The following is an 18,224-nucleotide window of genomic DNA, read 5'->3' as shown; positions in this document are numbered from 1 at the left end:
GTGAAGGAGAACCTGAGAGGGCAACTTGCAAATTTTTACAGGAAACTATGGTGCCAAATCCTGCAGTGGGGAACACAGGGGAGGAGGAGAGACAGACTTGAGGGGAAAGTCATGAGCCATGGAATTTAAGAGGCCAATGAGCCCAGTCCTCCAGGTAGCCAGGCCCAGAAACAAGAACTAACTCTGAGGCCTTCGCCCTTGAAGTATGGTCCAGGGACTGTCAGCACTCGCTTTGACTGGAAGCTTGTTAGAAGCGCAAAATCTCAGGCCCACTCAGACTTACTGAATCAGAACCGACGTTTTAACGAGATGCTCAAGTGATTTGTATAAATAAGGTTTGAGAAGCACTGTTCTAAGCAACTTAATAAGTTGCAGAGCTGGGTTAGTACTAAGTTAAAGATATGACTTGGAATAAGTTTTTGTGCTTGTATTGAATACATATATCCAGTATATATTGAAAGAGAGAGAGAGACCTATAGATACATATGATATATATGTAGGAGTGATACTCAAATTGAAGAGATAGGGTGAAGACTGGCATAATTTAGGGACTCTTTCTTCGATGGACAAAGGGCTACTAATGTTTCACCTATAATATTCAGGAAGGAAGGAGAGAAAGAAAGAAGGAAAGGAAGGAGGGAGAGGGAGAGGGAGGAACAGAGAGGAAGAGGGAGAGCCGGCAAGATCTTAAAGGCCTTGTACACAAGGGGTTATTCAAATTTGTGAATATGGCAAGAAGAACTGGCCAAGTTGACTTGGCATTACATGTTGTGGACACATGCTTCAGTATATTCTTAAAAAATGAATCAAAACGTCCAAATTCCTTTTCCTTTCATGAGTTTCTTTTTAAAGAAGGGATATTGGTCATGATTATGGATTTCTAAGTGTTGCTCAAATAACCAGTGCTATAAAAAATTCTCAGCAAAACATTTGTTTTTATTTTTGTTATTTATTAAGCTCCGTTGGGCAGGAATTCCAGCTAACGCTGTGCTGTGTGCCAACATGTCTAGCATATTGCTGGTACTCAAGTATCACATCTTAGCACAGGTGTAGAGTTGAGAGATTGTGCATAAGAACGTGTATTATCTGGTATTGCATAACAAATGACTCCAAAGTGTAGTGGCTTAACACAACAAACATGTCCTGCCTCCTGGTTTCTGTGGGTCAGGAATCCGGGTTTGATTTCGGTGCCTCTGGTTTCCAAGTGGCATGAGGCCGCTCTCCAGCTGTTGGGTGGGGCTCAGGTCTCCTCTGCAGGCTCCACTGTGGAGTCATCTGCTTCTCAGCTCACTCATGTGGTTGCTGGCAGGGCTACGCCTTGTCGTGTGGGCCTCCCCGTGGCGTGCTGCCTCCCACCATGGCAGCTGGCTTCCCCCATGAGAGAGGGAAAGAGAGTGTTTTTTAATAACCTAATCCCAGATTGGCCACCTGATCGCTTCTGTCATATTTGAATTGTGAGAAGCAAGTCCAGCCCGCACTCACGCTGTGTGGGTGCTGAGGTGGGGTTCTGAGGTCTGTCTTAGAGGCTGCCTACCATGCAAGGCTATTTTTCTGTTCAGCCCAAGGCATTGGGTTTTCCCCTAAATGTTCAGAGTAGAGGCTTGATTTACTGTTTTTAGGGGAGGAGTGGGACAATACTCATTCAAAACCCTCTGAGGAAGCCCCCGGGGGAGGCCTGCATCCCCTCGCCCCCCCTCTGTCGGGCGCCTTTCACACTCAGGACCTGCTGTGCATGGGCACGTCTTCTGCTCACATGGCCCCCTCTTCGCTTTCCCACGTGAGGAATTCTATCCGTAGGCAAGCCTCTTCCTCCTCACTCCGTTCCTGCCTTTCTCAAGGCTCAGCTCAAAGCCCCCCACCCCCCCCCCCAACTCCTCCTGGCAGAGCTCGCTCTCCTCTCCCTGCGTGCCCAGCTCTTCATGGCGGAGAGCCTGCATGCAAGCCAGGCCTGGGCCTGGTGCCACGGACACCACTGCAGGCAGACCTGGCCCCGGCCCTCAAGGCCCTCGCAGTCCGTGTGCAGGGACAGACACCAATCGGATGACCACAAGAAGAATGACCACTGCCATAGAAGTGGACCGCCCCTGCGGAGACCCCCAGGCTCTTTGGGGTCAGGCTCAACCCCAAGCAGACACCACGAACCCACCAGCTGTCACTTACAAAACACCAAGTCAAAGATAAAATTATTAAGAATTGCAATAGGGTGACTGTAGAATGTGAATTTCCAAGCTTGGGGCCTTGTGCGCCTGCACCGTACACACCGTGTGAGTCACACCATCACTTCACCCTCTTTTCGGTCCCTCATAGCAAGATTAAACTCTGAAGTCACCCCTTTAATCTGCTTTCTCTTTTTGTTGTCCGCCTCTACCATGAGAATGCAAACTCCACGAAGGGGTGTCCTAATGATCTCCAGGCCACGTGCAGCCTTCAATAACTATTTGTTGATCAGATAAATAAAAGTAAAAGAATTCATTGAGCGTAGCTATAGTAAACTTGGTGCTCCTCCTGGTTCATGCAAACTGGCAACACGACAAAACCTCCCAGCGAATCGCTTCTGTCTTCTAGTCAGAGTATCACATCCGTCTAGAGGCCGCTCCATCTACCCTGCCTTGACACTTGTTCCTGAATTCCTTCAGCCCCTGGCTGCTTACTCTCTCTGCCGCCTTCTTCTGGGACATTCTCTGCATTGGGCCTGTGAGCCCCAAGAAAGGAGGGTGCGAGGCCCAGGGCTGAGGGGCCAGTGCTGTCATCACACCGCAGTGGGCCTTCCTGGCACCCCACCACCCAGGAGGCTCTGGCTGCCAAGGGCACCCATCCAGTCACTGACAACAGTCACCTCCCATGTCGCCGAGTGATGGCCACTCACCCACAATTAGGCTAGGTTGTGGGGACGCCCCTGCATGCACCACGATCTTGTGTTCCAGTAATGAATATAAGCAGCACCCCATCAGGTTGAATTCTAAGGAGCTTAAAAGTTCTAGGTTTTAAAACTATATATTGAATACATTATCTACGACAAATATCTCATTAATGGAGGCTTAGAAGCTTTTTTAGTTATGGGGAGAGTTGTATACTAAAAAATAATGCAGCGTGAGAGCTATAACATGGGTGGAGAGAAAAGTGTCTACACCAGCCGTGGGCAAACTACAGCCCGTGGGCCGGATGCGGCCCGTTTGAAATGAATAAAACTAAAAAAAAAAAGACCGTACCCTTTTATGTAATGATGTTTACTTTGAATTTATATTAGTTCACTCAAACACTCCATCCATGCTTTTGTTCCGGCCCTCCGGTCCAGTTTAAGAACGCATTGTGGCCCTCGAGTCAAAAAGTTTGCCCACCCCTGGTCTACACTGTAGCCACAAATTTTCCCCCAATAGCTCTATTTTATAGATCTGATGAAGAAATATGGAAATGAACTAACAATCTCCTATTTTTAAAAGCAACTTTGGATCTTATTTTTTTCTAATAAATAGAGCAACATTTTGGGCACATTCCCACATATGTGCATGTGTGTGTGTGTGTGTTTCAATTTAAAGTATGGCTTAGGTCTTTTTCTGTGACTGCCATTTGACTAGACATATGAAGCCAAACTGTTTATTGATGCATGAATTTGATTCTTTCCTACTTTTTAATGGGATAAATACTAATGGCTTTTAATCTTCCTGAAGCAATTTCTTTTTCCAAACAAAGCGTAGGAGAAGATGCGTGTTGTATGTGTTTGAAGTGCTATTCTTTTAGAGTAAGCCTTCGAAGAACCAACATCTGGCTTTGTTGATTTTCTGCTTTGACTCCTGTTTTTACCTGTATTATTTCCTTTCTCCTACTTTGGGTTTAATTTGCTCTTCTTATTCTATCCTGCTTCTTAAGGTGGAAGCTTAGAGTGTTGATTTTAAACTTTTTCTTTTCTATTACAGGCATTTAAAAGAACACATTTCTAAGTATTATTTAAATTGCTCCCTACAAATTTTGACATTTTGAGTTTTTATTTGCATTCAGTTTAAAATATTTTCTAGTTCTCTGATGACTTCCTTCCTCCCTTCCTTCCTTCCTTCCTTTCTTCCTTCCTTCCTTCCTTCCTTCCAACACTATGTGGTGTTTAAAATTTGTGGAAAAAAATCTCCAAATACTTGAAGGTTTTCTTGAGATCTTCCCTAACTTGATTCCATTATGGTTAGAGTTCAGGCCAATGGACTTTATCGATACTTGTTTTCTGGCCGAGCATGAAATACGCATTTTTAATGAACTGCCGCGTATTTCATGGTTGGTCTTCAGATCTCACTTTAAATTTCTTTCTCTACCTTAAACTGGAGTGCATGCTCGTCCTCAGGACAGGAGCAAACACGGCCAGTGCAGGCCCCTCTCTCTTGGAAACATCTGTTTGTTTTGCAATGAACAAAGATTGGCAGGTCTTTCTAAAATGTTTACTCCAGGACACAGATGTGAAATATTCTCTTTTAACATCGAGTGATGTCTATAAGAAGAATGCGCTCCTCTGCCTGTGGTTCTCAGTGACTTACCTCTGAGAAGCGGAGGCATTGGTGGTTTCAGCGTCGTCTAAAGTGTAGGGCCTGTCGCTGCCACTCAATATTTAAGAGTCAGTGTCATTTCCTCATCATAGTTTCCAGTTCTTTGAATGCCTATAGTGTCCCACAGTCTTGAACATGGCAAACACGCAAGAAATGCTATTTAATTGAAAAATGGCCAGAACTGGTTTGGCTCAGTGGATAGAGCGTCGGCCTGTGGACTCAAGGGTCCCGGGTTCGATTCCGGTCAAGGGCATGTACCTTGGTTGCGGGCACATCCCCAGTGGGGGGCGTGCAGGAGGCGGCTGATCGATGTTTCTCTCTCATCGATTTTTCTGGCTCTCTATCTCTCTCCCTTCCTTTCTGTAAAAAATCAATAAAATATATTAAAAAAAAAAGAAAAATGAATAGACAGTGAGCATCCTCCAGCAGTGAAATCATAAAAAAAATGGTGGAATTGAGAAAAGAAATGTATGAAAAAAGGGAGTCCCTGTTAGACACTGCCTTGACATAGTGAGTGACATTGATGTATTGGATACTGACCACTCAAGTTGTCATAATATACAGCACAATTTGCATGGAAGTATATAATGTCCTCATTAAAAATACAAGCATTTGACTCTAAAAACAAGTTCCAAAATTTTAACATGAGCATAGTGAGAAGCTTTATTTATTTATCCATTAAGAAGTAAAGGGTTGAACAGTAACATAACAAGCAGATTGGATGCGGGGGGTGGGGGGGGGAAGGAGCGGACAGGGTGGTCTCTCTCTCACAGGGTGCTTGATAGTTACATTTGCTGCTGGATTAAAGGAAATGCCTGCAAGACAGTTTTATCCTGGTGATTAAATTTAATCCTGTATAAAGAAGGGTGTGCCAATTACATTTTCATGGCTTTGTTTACCAGATTCCAGAGAATTTAATTTTCAAACCAATCAGCATCAGATAGCCAAAATAACTTGCTGAAGGTTTGAATTGTTTTGCTATTAACTGGCTATTTTTGTGTTATGCGGTTCCTAACATATCCTCTTATACGTAATAGATGTCCAGTAAATATTTCTTAGAACTAATTACTTTTTTGTGCAGCTGGAGTGGGAACCAAGGTAAAGCACTGCTGTCACAAATGCTCAGTGTTTACATGATTGGTTCACATCTCTATATATAAAAGGCTAATATGCAAAGTGTCCCCTCTGGAGTTCAACCAGGAGAATGGGAATTTGATTGCTTGCTACGACGTGTGCTGACCATTGGGGGGCAGCACGAAACATGGCAGGTGACAAGCAGCGGCAGTGGTGGGGCCCTGAGGGAGCCAGGGAAGGAGGAGGCGGGGGGGGGGGGGGGTGGCAGGGAGGCGGGGGAACCTGATTGGCCCTGATCATTGGCCAGGCCTAGGGATCCTACCCGTGCACAAATTTCATGCACCAGGCCTCTAGTTTATCAATAACTGAAGAACTAAAGCACATTCTTTGTTTCTTCTATACCAATTCTGTTACTATTCCCTGCACATGTAGCCAGCCCTCACTGCTGCACTCCAATTGCTCATGACTTTTGAAACTGTCCTTTGAGGGTGCCTTCCGTTTCTGATGCCCTGGCATAGAAGGCAGAGTTGGGACTTGCTAGACGTGTTAGGGCCGGTTCCCGGGAAGGAGATTCGCAATCAGGTTTGTTGGAAGTAGACTTGTAAAGAAGTGAGGGGCCCGGAGAGAAGCTGGACTGGGATGTTGTTGCAACCAAGGCCTCAGCTGATTGGCAGGCCACGGAGCTAGGCAAGCCACTCAGCGTTGTCGGAGACCAACACGAGGGGAACAGGGTTGTGCGCCCATCATGGAGGCAGGCTGCCCTTGGAGATGGGGTGTACTTTTGGATGGAGCACCTCTTTTTGCCAAAAGCCATCTCCAGAGAGCAACTGAGGACAGTTGGGGGCAGGAGGCTCTCTGTTGGGAAGGGTGGCACACCCCAGGAGATGAGACAGGTGCAAGAGGGAGTCGCAGGAGGGGTTATAATGACACATCCTAGACTCTAAGCTCCTAAGAGGGACGTGAATAAGGAACAGGTGAAGGCGAACCAGTGGATTGCAGGTCTCTGAGGGGTAAGAGAGAAATGGCGCAATCCCGCAGCTCCCACCACTCTCTGAGGAAGTGGCGCTGGAGCTGGAGACTGCAGGGGAGTGTCGGGGCTGCTAGCGATCAGCTCATCAGCTCGCTGGTCCTGGGGTGAGCTGGTCTGAGGAGAGGTGGGCCAATGGGAAGCACCACTTAAAGTGACAGTAAAATTATGATTTTAAAGACTATGAAAATACTTTCAAAAATTTAAAATAGCTGTTCTCACGTGGAATTTGAGAAAAGGCCACTTAGAAAAGTGGATGGAGGAAGACAATGAATATGGGTTTTGTTTAAAACAAGACCACCGGTTTGGTTAGATTGAGGTCTTCAACGATGAGACTTCTCAGCCGAGAACAGCTCTCTTCCAGCCGAAGGCCGAGGCCCTCTCTGCGCTGCCGCTGCGGCCGGAGCGCTGAGCTGGAAGCCAGGCCGTCCAGACCCTGGCCTCTGCCGGTGCGGCTCTTCTCCCTGGGAGGTTCCTGTAACCATCTGCACATGCTGGCCCGCTCTCGCTGCCGGCCCGGGCCAGCTGTGGCTGCCAGATGTCTGACCTCCGCTCTGGGAGGGCGCGGGGGATCACCCCTCTGCCGAGGCGCGCAGCCTTTTGTGTCTCTCGGAACCTGGTCTCGGCTCCCGGCTCCCAGCTCCCAGGAAGAAGCCCGCTTTGCTCATGCTTGGCTTAAGGAAGACCACTGAGCTCTGGCAAGTGCTGTACATTTTTCTTTGGACAGAGCATTTGAAAGGCTAATGAATGAAACCAAATTCATAGAATCTTATTTATTTTATTTTTTTGTATATTTCTGAAAAATAAAATAAAATCCCACCGCTTGGTCATACATCTAGTGATCTAGACCCCCTGGCCCTTGGCGTCTATTTCTGTCGCTTTTATTTCTGGGTGCAACTCTTTCATTTATTTTTTTCTCTTATGCTGTTTTTTCCCCCTTCATCATGCAGAGTAATCACTATTTTGGATAATGAATCATCTTTTTTCCTTCTCTCTCCTCCTTTCCGTATAACATCTCCCTGTTTGTCATTCTCTTTCCTGAACATTCCCAACGTTGAGCTTCCTAGTTAAGACTTTCTTTGTCAGGTCTGTCTTAGAATGCCTCGTGTCTTCCCCCGTAGCCAATGGCGCAGTTTGCCGAGCAGCTAGGGACCTGGGGGGGGGGGGGGGGGGATGGGTGGGAGAGGGGGGCGCTGAGGCAGGCTCCTGAGCTTTGCAAGCCTGTTTTTGGTCCCTTGAATTGGAATCTTTAAAAGAAGCTTAAGTCAGTTTGTATATGGCGCTCACGTGGCTTGGTCTGATTGTAATGATTCCCCGTGGCTCTAGGGATGTTGGTGGACAGTCACTCATCTCACCTTCATCATTATTGTCGATCCCAAATACGCTGACTTTCCTCAGCTGTGGGAGAGAAAGGAGGTCCTTTCTTCTAACAGCACGTTCCTTGGCCCAATCAATGCTGAGGGCAAACCTGATATGAAGACTGCAAATGTGCATTCCCTGAACCTGGTGTCTGGAATTCCAGGACTCCTTTGCAAGTAGAGTTTTGAGAATATATATTTTTCTTAATTGTTATACAACTAATTATTATTATTCAGTTAATTAAAATTTTGAAGCATTTCTCTGATTATAAAATCCATAAATGGTAATTGCAGGAAAATTAGAAAATAATGAAAAGCATAAAAAAGAAAATAAAATTCACCCATATAGAGCTTATAAACTTTTATTCTCTTCATATTATGAACAATTTCTCATATCGTTAAGTGTAAGATAATTTTTAAAAATCCCCTCCCCCATTCTGTAAGATAATTTTTAAATGACAGCATACTATTTGATTAGATGGTTAGCCATAATTTATCTGAACATTTCTCATTCTTCTATGTATTGGCTGCTTTGAATGTTTTATTACCATAAATAATGTTGCCATAAACACTGAACATCATAGTAGAAGATGGGGGCAAAATTCAAAACCAAATTTAGAAGATTTTACCAACTTTAAAGAGATTTCATTACCATTTTTGGACATTGTGGGAGGTGTCTTTCATTTCCCCTTTTCTTCTGGCTCATACAATCATTACAAAGATTACATGTGGATGGACTATTCATCCCCAACATTTTATTGATGCCAAAGACTTGAAGGCACAGTGAGGGCCGAGGAAGGTCTCTGTGTTCTCACCAGCTACGCCTGCCCAGGCGCTCAGCGAGTCTCCACTGTCAGGTACTTTACTGAAAGCAAAAGAAGGCGGTCATTCTCAACCCGGTCTGGACTTGCATCGCCCGACCCCACAGCCCATAACCCTGTCATCCAAATCCCGAGCCAGACTCTTCTCTCAAGTCGATAAATCTGTGTGTCACCACCGTTTCTCAGCACTGCATTTTCTGTTGCCAGGAACATAAAGACAGAGGTCCTCATTTCCTGTGGCCGTAGATCCTTCTGCTCGTCTCTCAGGGGATGACCCAGGGTGATAATTCTTTATTTCCCCTTTAATGCATCCTCTTCCTTGTACAACTCAGTTCATTTCTTCTATAACGTCATCTATTCTTCCAAAGCAGAGTTAACTATCCTCTCGTTTATTCTCTCATTTCTCATTGCATAGTACACTATCATGTGGTGTGATGATTATTCATTTATCTGCCCTTGCTTTTGTCATCAGAGGCCACTTCTGTCTGCCCTGAGCCTGCCAGGGTACGTGCAGGACTAGGTACCCGAGTATTTGTTAAGAGTATGAACGAGTGCTTAGCTCTATTAGAGCCTGTTTGTGTACAACTCATAGGACGCTCAAAGGGGAAATAGACTGTGTGAATGAAAGGCACTTATGTCTATGGTGGTCATAACCCTTTTTATTTTCAGACAACTTGTAACTTCCCAATGTGGTAAGATCAAATTCAAAGACTTTCTTTTCACTAGGTGTTTCGAGCTTTTTGTGCATGGGCTCTTGTATTTCTGTAAGATACAATGACTTATCTTGTGAGTGGAATGTTGGCTTCTTCTCCATCCTATGTGAGTCCACGACTGGTCCACCTGCTCTTGAATTCATGAGAGTTGATGGGAACACTTAGGGCTGGGGTATTCCACTGGGTTATCTCCTTCCTCCTGTCTAGTATTTCTCTGAACTCCTCCTGGTGTTTAAACTCTGCATAAATGGGCCTGTGGACAGTGCGTGTGAGGAGACAATGAACCAAGAACAGACTCAAATAATTAGTATTAATCTTTCCCATCAATTGGGACTTTAAATTCCACCACAAACATACTGCTTTCCCTCTAGCATAGAAAATACTGACCCCCTTCAACGGGCCTCTTCTGAATGGAATTTTATTGAAACTTTGTGTTTTTGAGATAATTTTGAATAAATACAAGAGTATATTTCAAATGCATTAAATCATATAGGGAGCACATTAGCAGATGGAAACATTGAAGGTAAATGAATTGGTTTTCTAAGAAAAGTAGAATGATATAATACTATTCCATATTAGACTATATGAATGGATGAGTAGTTCTTAAAATATTTTATTTTACAGTATCCAATTCTTAAAAAACTAGACTTTTCTCCTGAGGACATTTTAAGCATGTAAGCGTATTTTCATTAAATTGGCCAAATAAAAGCACATGGGGGGATAAGGACACATATGTAATACCTTAATCAATAAAAAAAATTTAAAAAAGCCTCAGCATTCATTTTTATGATTCATTTTAGTCTGATTGGCAGTAATGCCTTTTTAGATTTTAAGCAAAAGCACTTGGGTCATGCAGTTTGACATGGCCTCTGCCGTCTGACCCAGCTAACCAAACACCAGAGGGGACACACGAGTTAGTGAAACGAAGCTCGCCAACTGGCACAGGCGTGCTGGCACATGGTAAGGTACAGAATTCCACACAGTGGTCCAAACCCTCTGAGAACCCCCCATTTTTACATATAAAAGGATTATAAACAAAGCATTAGGCAATGTAAACCTTGTATTTCAGCTGGATTCCCAAGAAATAATATTCTCTGACTGTGAGGCTAAAGCTGCTGTGTTTAGTTTTAATTTTTGAGAAGTCCACTGTGTTTAAAAAAGAAAGAATTTACTTTTGTTACAATTTGATCAGTGGTATAACAATTAGGCAGCTAGTGGTAATTTCCTTTCTGGGGGTCTCAGAGGACATGGGCAGTTTTCTTGTTTGGCATTTTGAAATAAAAGCCAGGGGTCAGGCAGAGCTTCCTGGGTGACTGTATGCCCTCTGTGACGTAGGGAAGGAGGAGAGAGCCCCAGTGTCTTCATCTGTGGAATGGGGCAGTAGTTGTGACTGTGAGGATACGCTGACCATCCTCTGAAGGATACGAACAGAAAGCCTGCCTTCATGCCCGGCACAAGGAAGCCTGGAATAGATGCAGATATCATTACTATTAATAATAATAATACTTTTAGAGATCGACTGAACTTTTTGGTAGAACTGGGATTGGGTGCATTAGACAGTTTGACTTACTGAGAAGCATATTAATACCCTGCCTTCAGTAGGTGAAAGGATTTCAATTCAAGCTCTTCCCTCAGGGGGCGTTCTTATAGACACTCTATATGGGTATTTTAGTAAATCTGCGGTTGTATGAGCCCCTTGGACATTTGGGGAAGAATTGGGTTATTTTTCAGTATTTTGGTGCTGTAGGACTTGAAATGCCAAGGCATGTGTTCGGAATGGTGTTATTACATTTGGACCCTACTGCAAACTATATGCATCCTTGTTGAAAAAGGGGATGGGCGGGGGGGAATCTTGAAAATTTATTTTTTTAAGTTGTGCATTCTTTCTGCCAATCAGTGTTGACTAATCCTAAATAATAAAAGCCTAATATGCTAAGTGTCCGGTCGTCTGGTCAGCCGTTCAACCAATCAAAGCGTAACATGCTAATGATAGCTAAAGCCTCTCAACTGCTCACTGTGATGTGCACTGACCACCAGGGGCAGACAGTCAACCAGTTGACCAGTTGCTATGACATGCACTGACCACCAGGGGGCAGATGCTCTGACCTGTAGGTGAGCTTGCTGCTGGGGTCCGGCCCATCAGGACTGAGTGAGACAGGCTGGACATGCCTTGGAGCCCTCCTGCAGTCCCTCCCCAGCTGGCCAAACTCATGTGTTCCTCCCAGCCCTGATAGTGCACTGGTGGGGTCCCTCAGCCTGGCCTGCACCCTCTCGCAATCTGGGACCCCTTAGGGGATGTGGGAGAGCTGGTTTCAGCCTGATCCACAGGCCAGGCCAAGGGACCCCACTGGTGCACGAATTTGTGCACCAGGCCTCTAGTTTGTATATAAGACCAGATGTCCTCAAAGCAGGTCCCGCCAGGACAGAAGAGGAAGCCATCTGAGGGAACAGTTTTTTTCCAGTGGTCAATCCCTCCCCTAACTCTAGGAGGCAAGGTCTGGACATCAAATATTTGAAAGAGGAATTTATTCTTATTCCCCAAGTAAATTCGAGGACACGTCATACCATTTCCACTTGGTGTGCTGCCTGAGTAGCTGACTGCAAAGAGCAAACCTAAACCTTGAAGATGTTTTTCTTAGTGTGAGTTCCACCTTCGTCCCTGCCATTATGGTTATTCCTCCTTCATAACAAGTCACCAGTGTTCTGAGTTGCCGTGTTGACTGGGAACCTTGTTTTTGTTCATTCGCCAGAGTGGAAAATCATAGGGTTCATGTAATTAGCAGTCTAAAAAAATATCAACAAACAGATGTGTCTTCTGTGGCCAGAAAAGTTTGAGCTTAGGAGACCACCCTGTGGAGTAAGTGACATCTCAGGGGACATGTGTGCAGAAATGCTTGACTACAGCAGTTCAGGGGGGCAGAAGGGGTTGTGGCTGCATAATTGCTGTTTTTCTCCACCATTTTATTTAGACTGGGGAAGGTTATTTTAATGTGGCTATATGACCAACTAAATGATGGATCTGTATGGTTTCCATCAACAGGAGCTAAAAATATGTGTGTTTTTGACCAGGTGATAAAGCTATCTCTTATAACTTGTCTCTCCCAGTCCCTACCCAATCTTCCTGTCTTACTTAAATATTTTGAGGGCTTTTCTTGATCCCTTTGATGGCATAAGTAAGATACTAAGTTGGAAAAAACTCTTATGAACATCACTCATTGTCAGCGATGTGCCAGAGCCAGGCTGTAATGCCCTGTACCTGCTCATGAAGGCTACTGAATGCATCTCTGACAAAATCTATGTCTAGCGGTGCCTTGTGGATGGCTTGCAATTGGTAGGAATATTTATACAATGGAATTCAGTAGATATATTTTATAAGGGGTTACAGGTGATTCTTAGATATTACTTATTCATAAATATCTATTATTCCTAATTTAAACAAATGTAAACAAAAGCCTGGAGAATCTTAAATTATGAACTCTTAATTTAATTTGTGGCCTCAATCTGCAGGAACAGGATGTGGTTCCAAGAAAGAAAGAACATTTGGACCATCCTATAATTCATCAGTAGTGGACACGCAGGACAAGTCAAGGAAGAACAGTCTTTCTGCCATTGCCCAAACACCCTTCTTTGATCTATAAGGACACTGTGTCACCACAGTGTAATTCCCTATATTCTCATTATTGGATAACAAAGATGAGGTTAACCCACTTGGATTCATGCCTTTTCCCAAATCCCAGATTTGCTAGCATGTAGTATTCTCAATGAATATGTTGAATGGATGACTGATAATGATGTAATGAACAAGGAAATCACCTGATATAGTGAGGCACCCAGGGTGCAAAAGTAACCTATTTATATTAGCCAGCTTACTTAGGTGCATTCTGAAATATTACTAAATATTTGTTTCCGCCTTAAAAGAGATAAGCATCTATTAGAAAGCAGGCTCCTCCTTCAATTGAACAGTTTATTTGAATACAGTGGGGCCTTGACTTATGAGTGTCCCGACTAACGAGTAGTTTTTCGAGATAGAGCCGTCTTTTGGCTGACTTTTTGCTTTGAGTTGCGAGCTAAAATTCGGGTTATGAGCCAGCTTCAAATACCCCACTGATAGTTGGCACAGCGAACGTCACAGTGAACGCCACAACATCAGCCCAGCATCATGTGTCTCACTCGTTCACTTTATGATTTGACATACGAGTAATTTGAGTTACGAGCTCCGTCACGGAATGAATTAAACTTGTAAGTCAAGGCCCCACTGTATTGGTAAAAGAGGTTTCAAATGCACCAGGAACTTTCATTAGTCAACTATTTTGTTGAAGTTGAAATTTTTTTCCATTTCTATTTTTGCGGAAAAAAAAGATAATATTCTTAACTCCCCATTACTGAAATAAAGGCATTTAGCATCTCCCCTTTCTCCTTCACCCCAATCTGGATTCTCTTCTGGGGCTGAATGTTCACTGATGATTCAATCAGTCAGTTTAGTTGCATAGCAGAGGTAGCTTTAAAGAGGGGCTGGTACGTAGTTAAACTACATAGCTTTACGTAGTTAAAATCAGAGTAATCACAGTGATCACAGTGACAATGAGGTCAAGATAATGAGTTTAAACCTGAATGAGGCAAGTCATTTCATGAAAGAAAAATAAGAAATTAAAAAAATTTAATTGTATTAAATATAAAATTTGAAAAAAAAATTATAAAATTATAATCAGTCACAGAAAGCAATCTCTAACCTCTGTCCTAGTGGCAAATCTATTTGCTTTGTCACAAATAGACAGGGCAAGATAGTCCAACCCCGTTGTCCGGTCCTTCTGCGAAGGCTTACGAATGGCATCTGAATCTGTACAACGGGCACATTCGGTGTTGCAAGAACACACCAGTGAAGCCCAAAGTAATGAAATAGGTCTTTACATTTTCTTTTAATTACAGAGTTTCTTCTGTTAAGCCTTCATGTTTCTGTCTTAACACTCAAAGACCCACAAAGTCCTGAGAATCCAAAGTAGTCAGTGCCCTACAGAAGAAGCAGTTATAAAACGAGCAATATCACTGTCAAATCCATGACAGTGCAGGCCCAAGGTTCCCACACTTTCTTAGCTCATGGGGTCCTTAATTTCCCAGTAATTCTTTCCATGGCTCTCTAGGCCAAGAGAAATACCCAACAGTTCCATTTATGAAGGAAGTCCAAACATCTTAATAATATTTATGTCCTAACAACTTAGAAGCTGTTTGGAAAAAATCCCACATACATTGAAAGAAAAAAATATTGCCCTGACCAGTTTGGCTCAGTGGATAGAACGTCGGCCTGTGGACTGAAGGGTCCCAGGTTCAATTTCGGTCAAAGGGCATGTACCTTGGTTGCGGGCACATCCCCAGTGGGGGGTGTGCAGGAGGCAGCTGAATCGATGTTTCTCTCTCATTGATGTTTCTAACTCTCTGTCTCTCTTTCTCTCCCTTCTTCTCTGTAAAAAAATCAATAAAATATATTTTTTAAAAAATAAATAAATAATATTTTATTTAATTCTTTAATAACCACAATTACTATTGGGATGTGTATACCTATTGGCACTGTATAGTTTATCAGATCTTAGAATCAGTTTGGCCACTACTGCCTCATTTCCTTTTCCACATTGGTTTTCATGTATTAATGTTTGTTTGTTTGTATTAAATCACAGAAACTCTGAATATCCAGTTTAGCAAAGATATGGCATCATCAAGGGGAATGCAGTACCAACTGATGTTGAAACTGTGACCTCCCTTAAGCTAGTAGTTCATTCAGTATCTGACATGTCAAGTAGCTCTGCATTTACCCCCCAAATTTAAAATATCCTATCATGTCTTTGGGTGTTCATTGGAGCCCCCCTGAGTGCCCAGGCACACAGTTTGAGAACTACAGGCATAAACAATATTAACAAATACTCTTGGTTCATCATTAACAGTTACAGTTTTTATCATATTTAAGTAGTGAGTTTAAAAATTGTAGAATATGTTTCATTGCTATTTTCTTTGAAATCTAAATATTTTGATCATTCTACACTAATAAAAGACAAACATGCAAATTAACTGTACCTTCACTATGCCTTAAACCACGCCCACCAGCCAATCAGAGTGACTATATACAAATTAACCCAACCAAGATGGCGGCTGGCAGCCACAGAGCTGGAGCAAGCAGGAGGCTTGGTTGCCCCAGTGATGGAGGAAGCCAAGCTTCCCACCTGCCCTGGCCGGCTCTGAGCTCCACTCAAGGCAACAAAGTTTCAATTATAGGAGATAAATAAACCCCAGATACCTGCTTTCAGTGGGCCATGGCCACGGAGCTGGAGCGAGAAGGAGGCCAAGCTTCCCTGCTGCTGCCGGCTCTGAGCTCCACTCAAGGCTACAAAGTTTCAATTATAGAAGGTAAATAAATCCCAGAATGTAAAAAAGAAAAGAAAAAAAGGAGAGGCTGGGAGCTTCCGTCGCTGGGGGGCTTGGCCAGCCTGAAAATGGCCCCTCACCCATGCTGGCCAGGCACCCCAGTGGGGACCCCTACCCTGAAGGGGGTGTGACCAGCCTGCAAACAGCCATCAGCTCCTCACCCAGGCTGGCCAGGCACCCCAGCGGGACACCCACCCTGATCCGGGACACCCTTCAGGGCAAACCAGCTGGCCCCCACACATCCACCAGGCCTCTATCCTATATAATAAAAGGGTAATATGCAAATTGACCCTAACAGCAGAACGACTGGGAACGACTGGTAACTATGACACACACTGACCACCAGGGGGGAGATGCTCAATGCAGGAGCTGTCCCCTGGTCGTCAGTGCACTCCCACAGGGGAAGCTCTGCTCAGCCACAAGCCAGGCTTATGGCTGCCAGCACAGCGGTGGTGGCGGGAGCATCTCCTGCCTCCTCAGCAGCGCTAAGGATGTCCGACTGCAGCTTAGGTCTGCTCCCTGCTGGTAAATGGACATCCCCCAAGGGCTCCTGGGCTGCCAGAAGGATGTCTGACTGCCAGCTTGGGCCTGATCCCCTAGGGACCGGGCCTCAGCCAGCAGGTGGACATCCTCCGAGGTGTCCCATACTGCAAGAGGGCATAGGCCAGGCTGAAGGACTCCCCCGAGTGCACAAATTTTTGTGCATCGGGCCTCTAGTCTGTAATATTTGCTTTGCAAAGAATTCCCAACCTATTGGTAAGGAGGGTCAAGATAAATAGTGGGTCTCCTATGGTTTTGAGGACAGCATGCATATTTAAGCAAGAATGAGCCAACTGTTGTTATTAATGTTCCTGCTTTTTATAAAAGACTGTATAGAAAGTTTCCAATTGAGTTGAACTGGTAATTGAGTTAGATGAGTCAGTAGAATTTGAGGAGATGGAAAAGGAGAGCAATATGATGTGGAATGAATGGACTGTCCAATGGGAAAATTGGGAATCGTCATTCATTCTTCAAGACCAACTCATGGGCAATCTCTCCTGAGAGACTGCCTAACTTCTATAGTTGACCCTTGAACAATTTGGAGGTTAGGGGAGGTTAGAGAAACTGGCCCCTTGAGCAGTTAAAAATCTTCCTATAACTTTGAACTCCCACAAAACTTAACTACTAATAGCCTACTGTTGACCAGAGCCCTTATCAATAACATAAACAGTCAATTAACACATATTTTATGTGTTATATGTATTGTATACTTTATTTTTACAATAAAGTAAGTTAGAGAAAAGAAAATATTAAGAAAATTTATAGTACTTACTGAAAAAAATTTACGTATAAGTGGCCCCTGCAGTTCAAACATGTGTTGCTCAAGGGTGAACTATGCTCTGTGTTGACCTTCATAATATGATTGATCACTCACCCACTAGCCTCACTCACCCCACAGAAACTCCTTGGGAGCAGAAGTCCTGTCCTTTGTCTTTGTTATCCAAGAACTAACCACCATACTGGACCATAAAGGAATAGATAAATCACAATGTTAGTAAGAGCTACAGAGTGATAAGAAAACCTCAAGTGTAAGTACTTCTTTTTTTTAATTATTGTTTAAAGTATTACATACATCTCCTTTTCCCCACTATTGACCACCCACCCCCGGCCACTCCTGCCCCCCAGGACAAGCCCAGTAGGGACTGCCTCAGTGTCTGTGTCCATTGGTTATGCTAATATGCATGCATACAAGTCCTTTGGTTGATCCCTTACCCCCACTCCTCCCTTGCCTTCTCTCTGAGGTTGGATGGTCTGTTCAGTGTTTCTTTGTCTCTGGATCTATTTTTGTTCATCAGCTTACGTTGTTCATTATATCCCACATATGAGTGAGATCATGTGATATTTATCTTTCTCCAGCTGGCTTATTTCGCTTAACATAATGCTCTCCAGGTCCATCCCTGCTGTTGCAAATAATAGAAGTTCCTTCTTTTTTTATAGCAGTGTAGTATTTCATTGTGTAAATGTATCGCAGATTTTTTAAAAGAATATATTTTATTGATTTTTTACAGAGAGGAAGGGAGAGGGATAGAGAGTTAGAAACATCAGTGAGAGAGAAACATCGATCAGCTGCCTCCTGCACACCCCCCACTGGGGATGTGCCTGCAACCAAGGTACATGCCCCTGACCGGAGTCAAACCTGGGACCTTTCAGTCCACAGGCTGACGCTCTATCCACTGAGCAAAACCGGTAACGGCTGTACCACAGATTTTTATCCACTCATTTGCTGATGGGCACTTAGGCTGTTTCCAAATCTT

This window comes from Myotis daubentonii, chromosome 11 (assembly GCF_963259705.1).
Source record: "Myotis daubentonii chromosome 11, mMyoDau2.1, whole genome shotgun sequence".
NCBI lineage: Eukaryota > Metazoa > Chordata > Mammalia > Chiroptera > Vespertilionidae > Myotis > Myotis daubentonii.
This window is presented reverse-complemented; position numbering follows the sequence as displayed.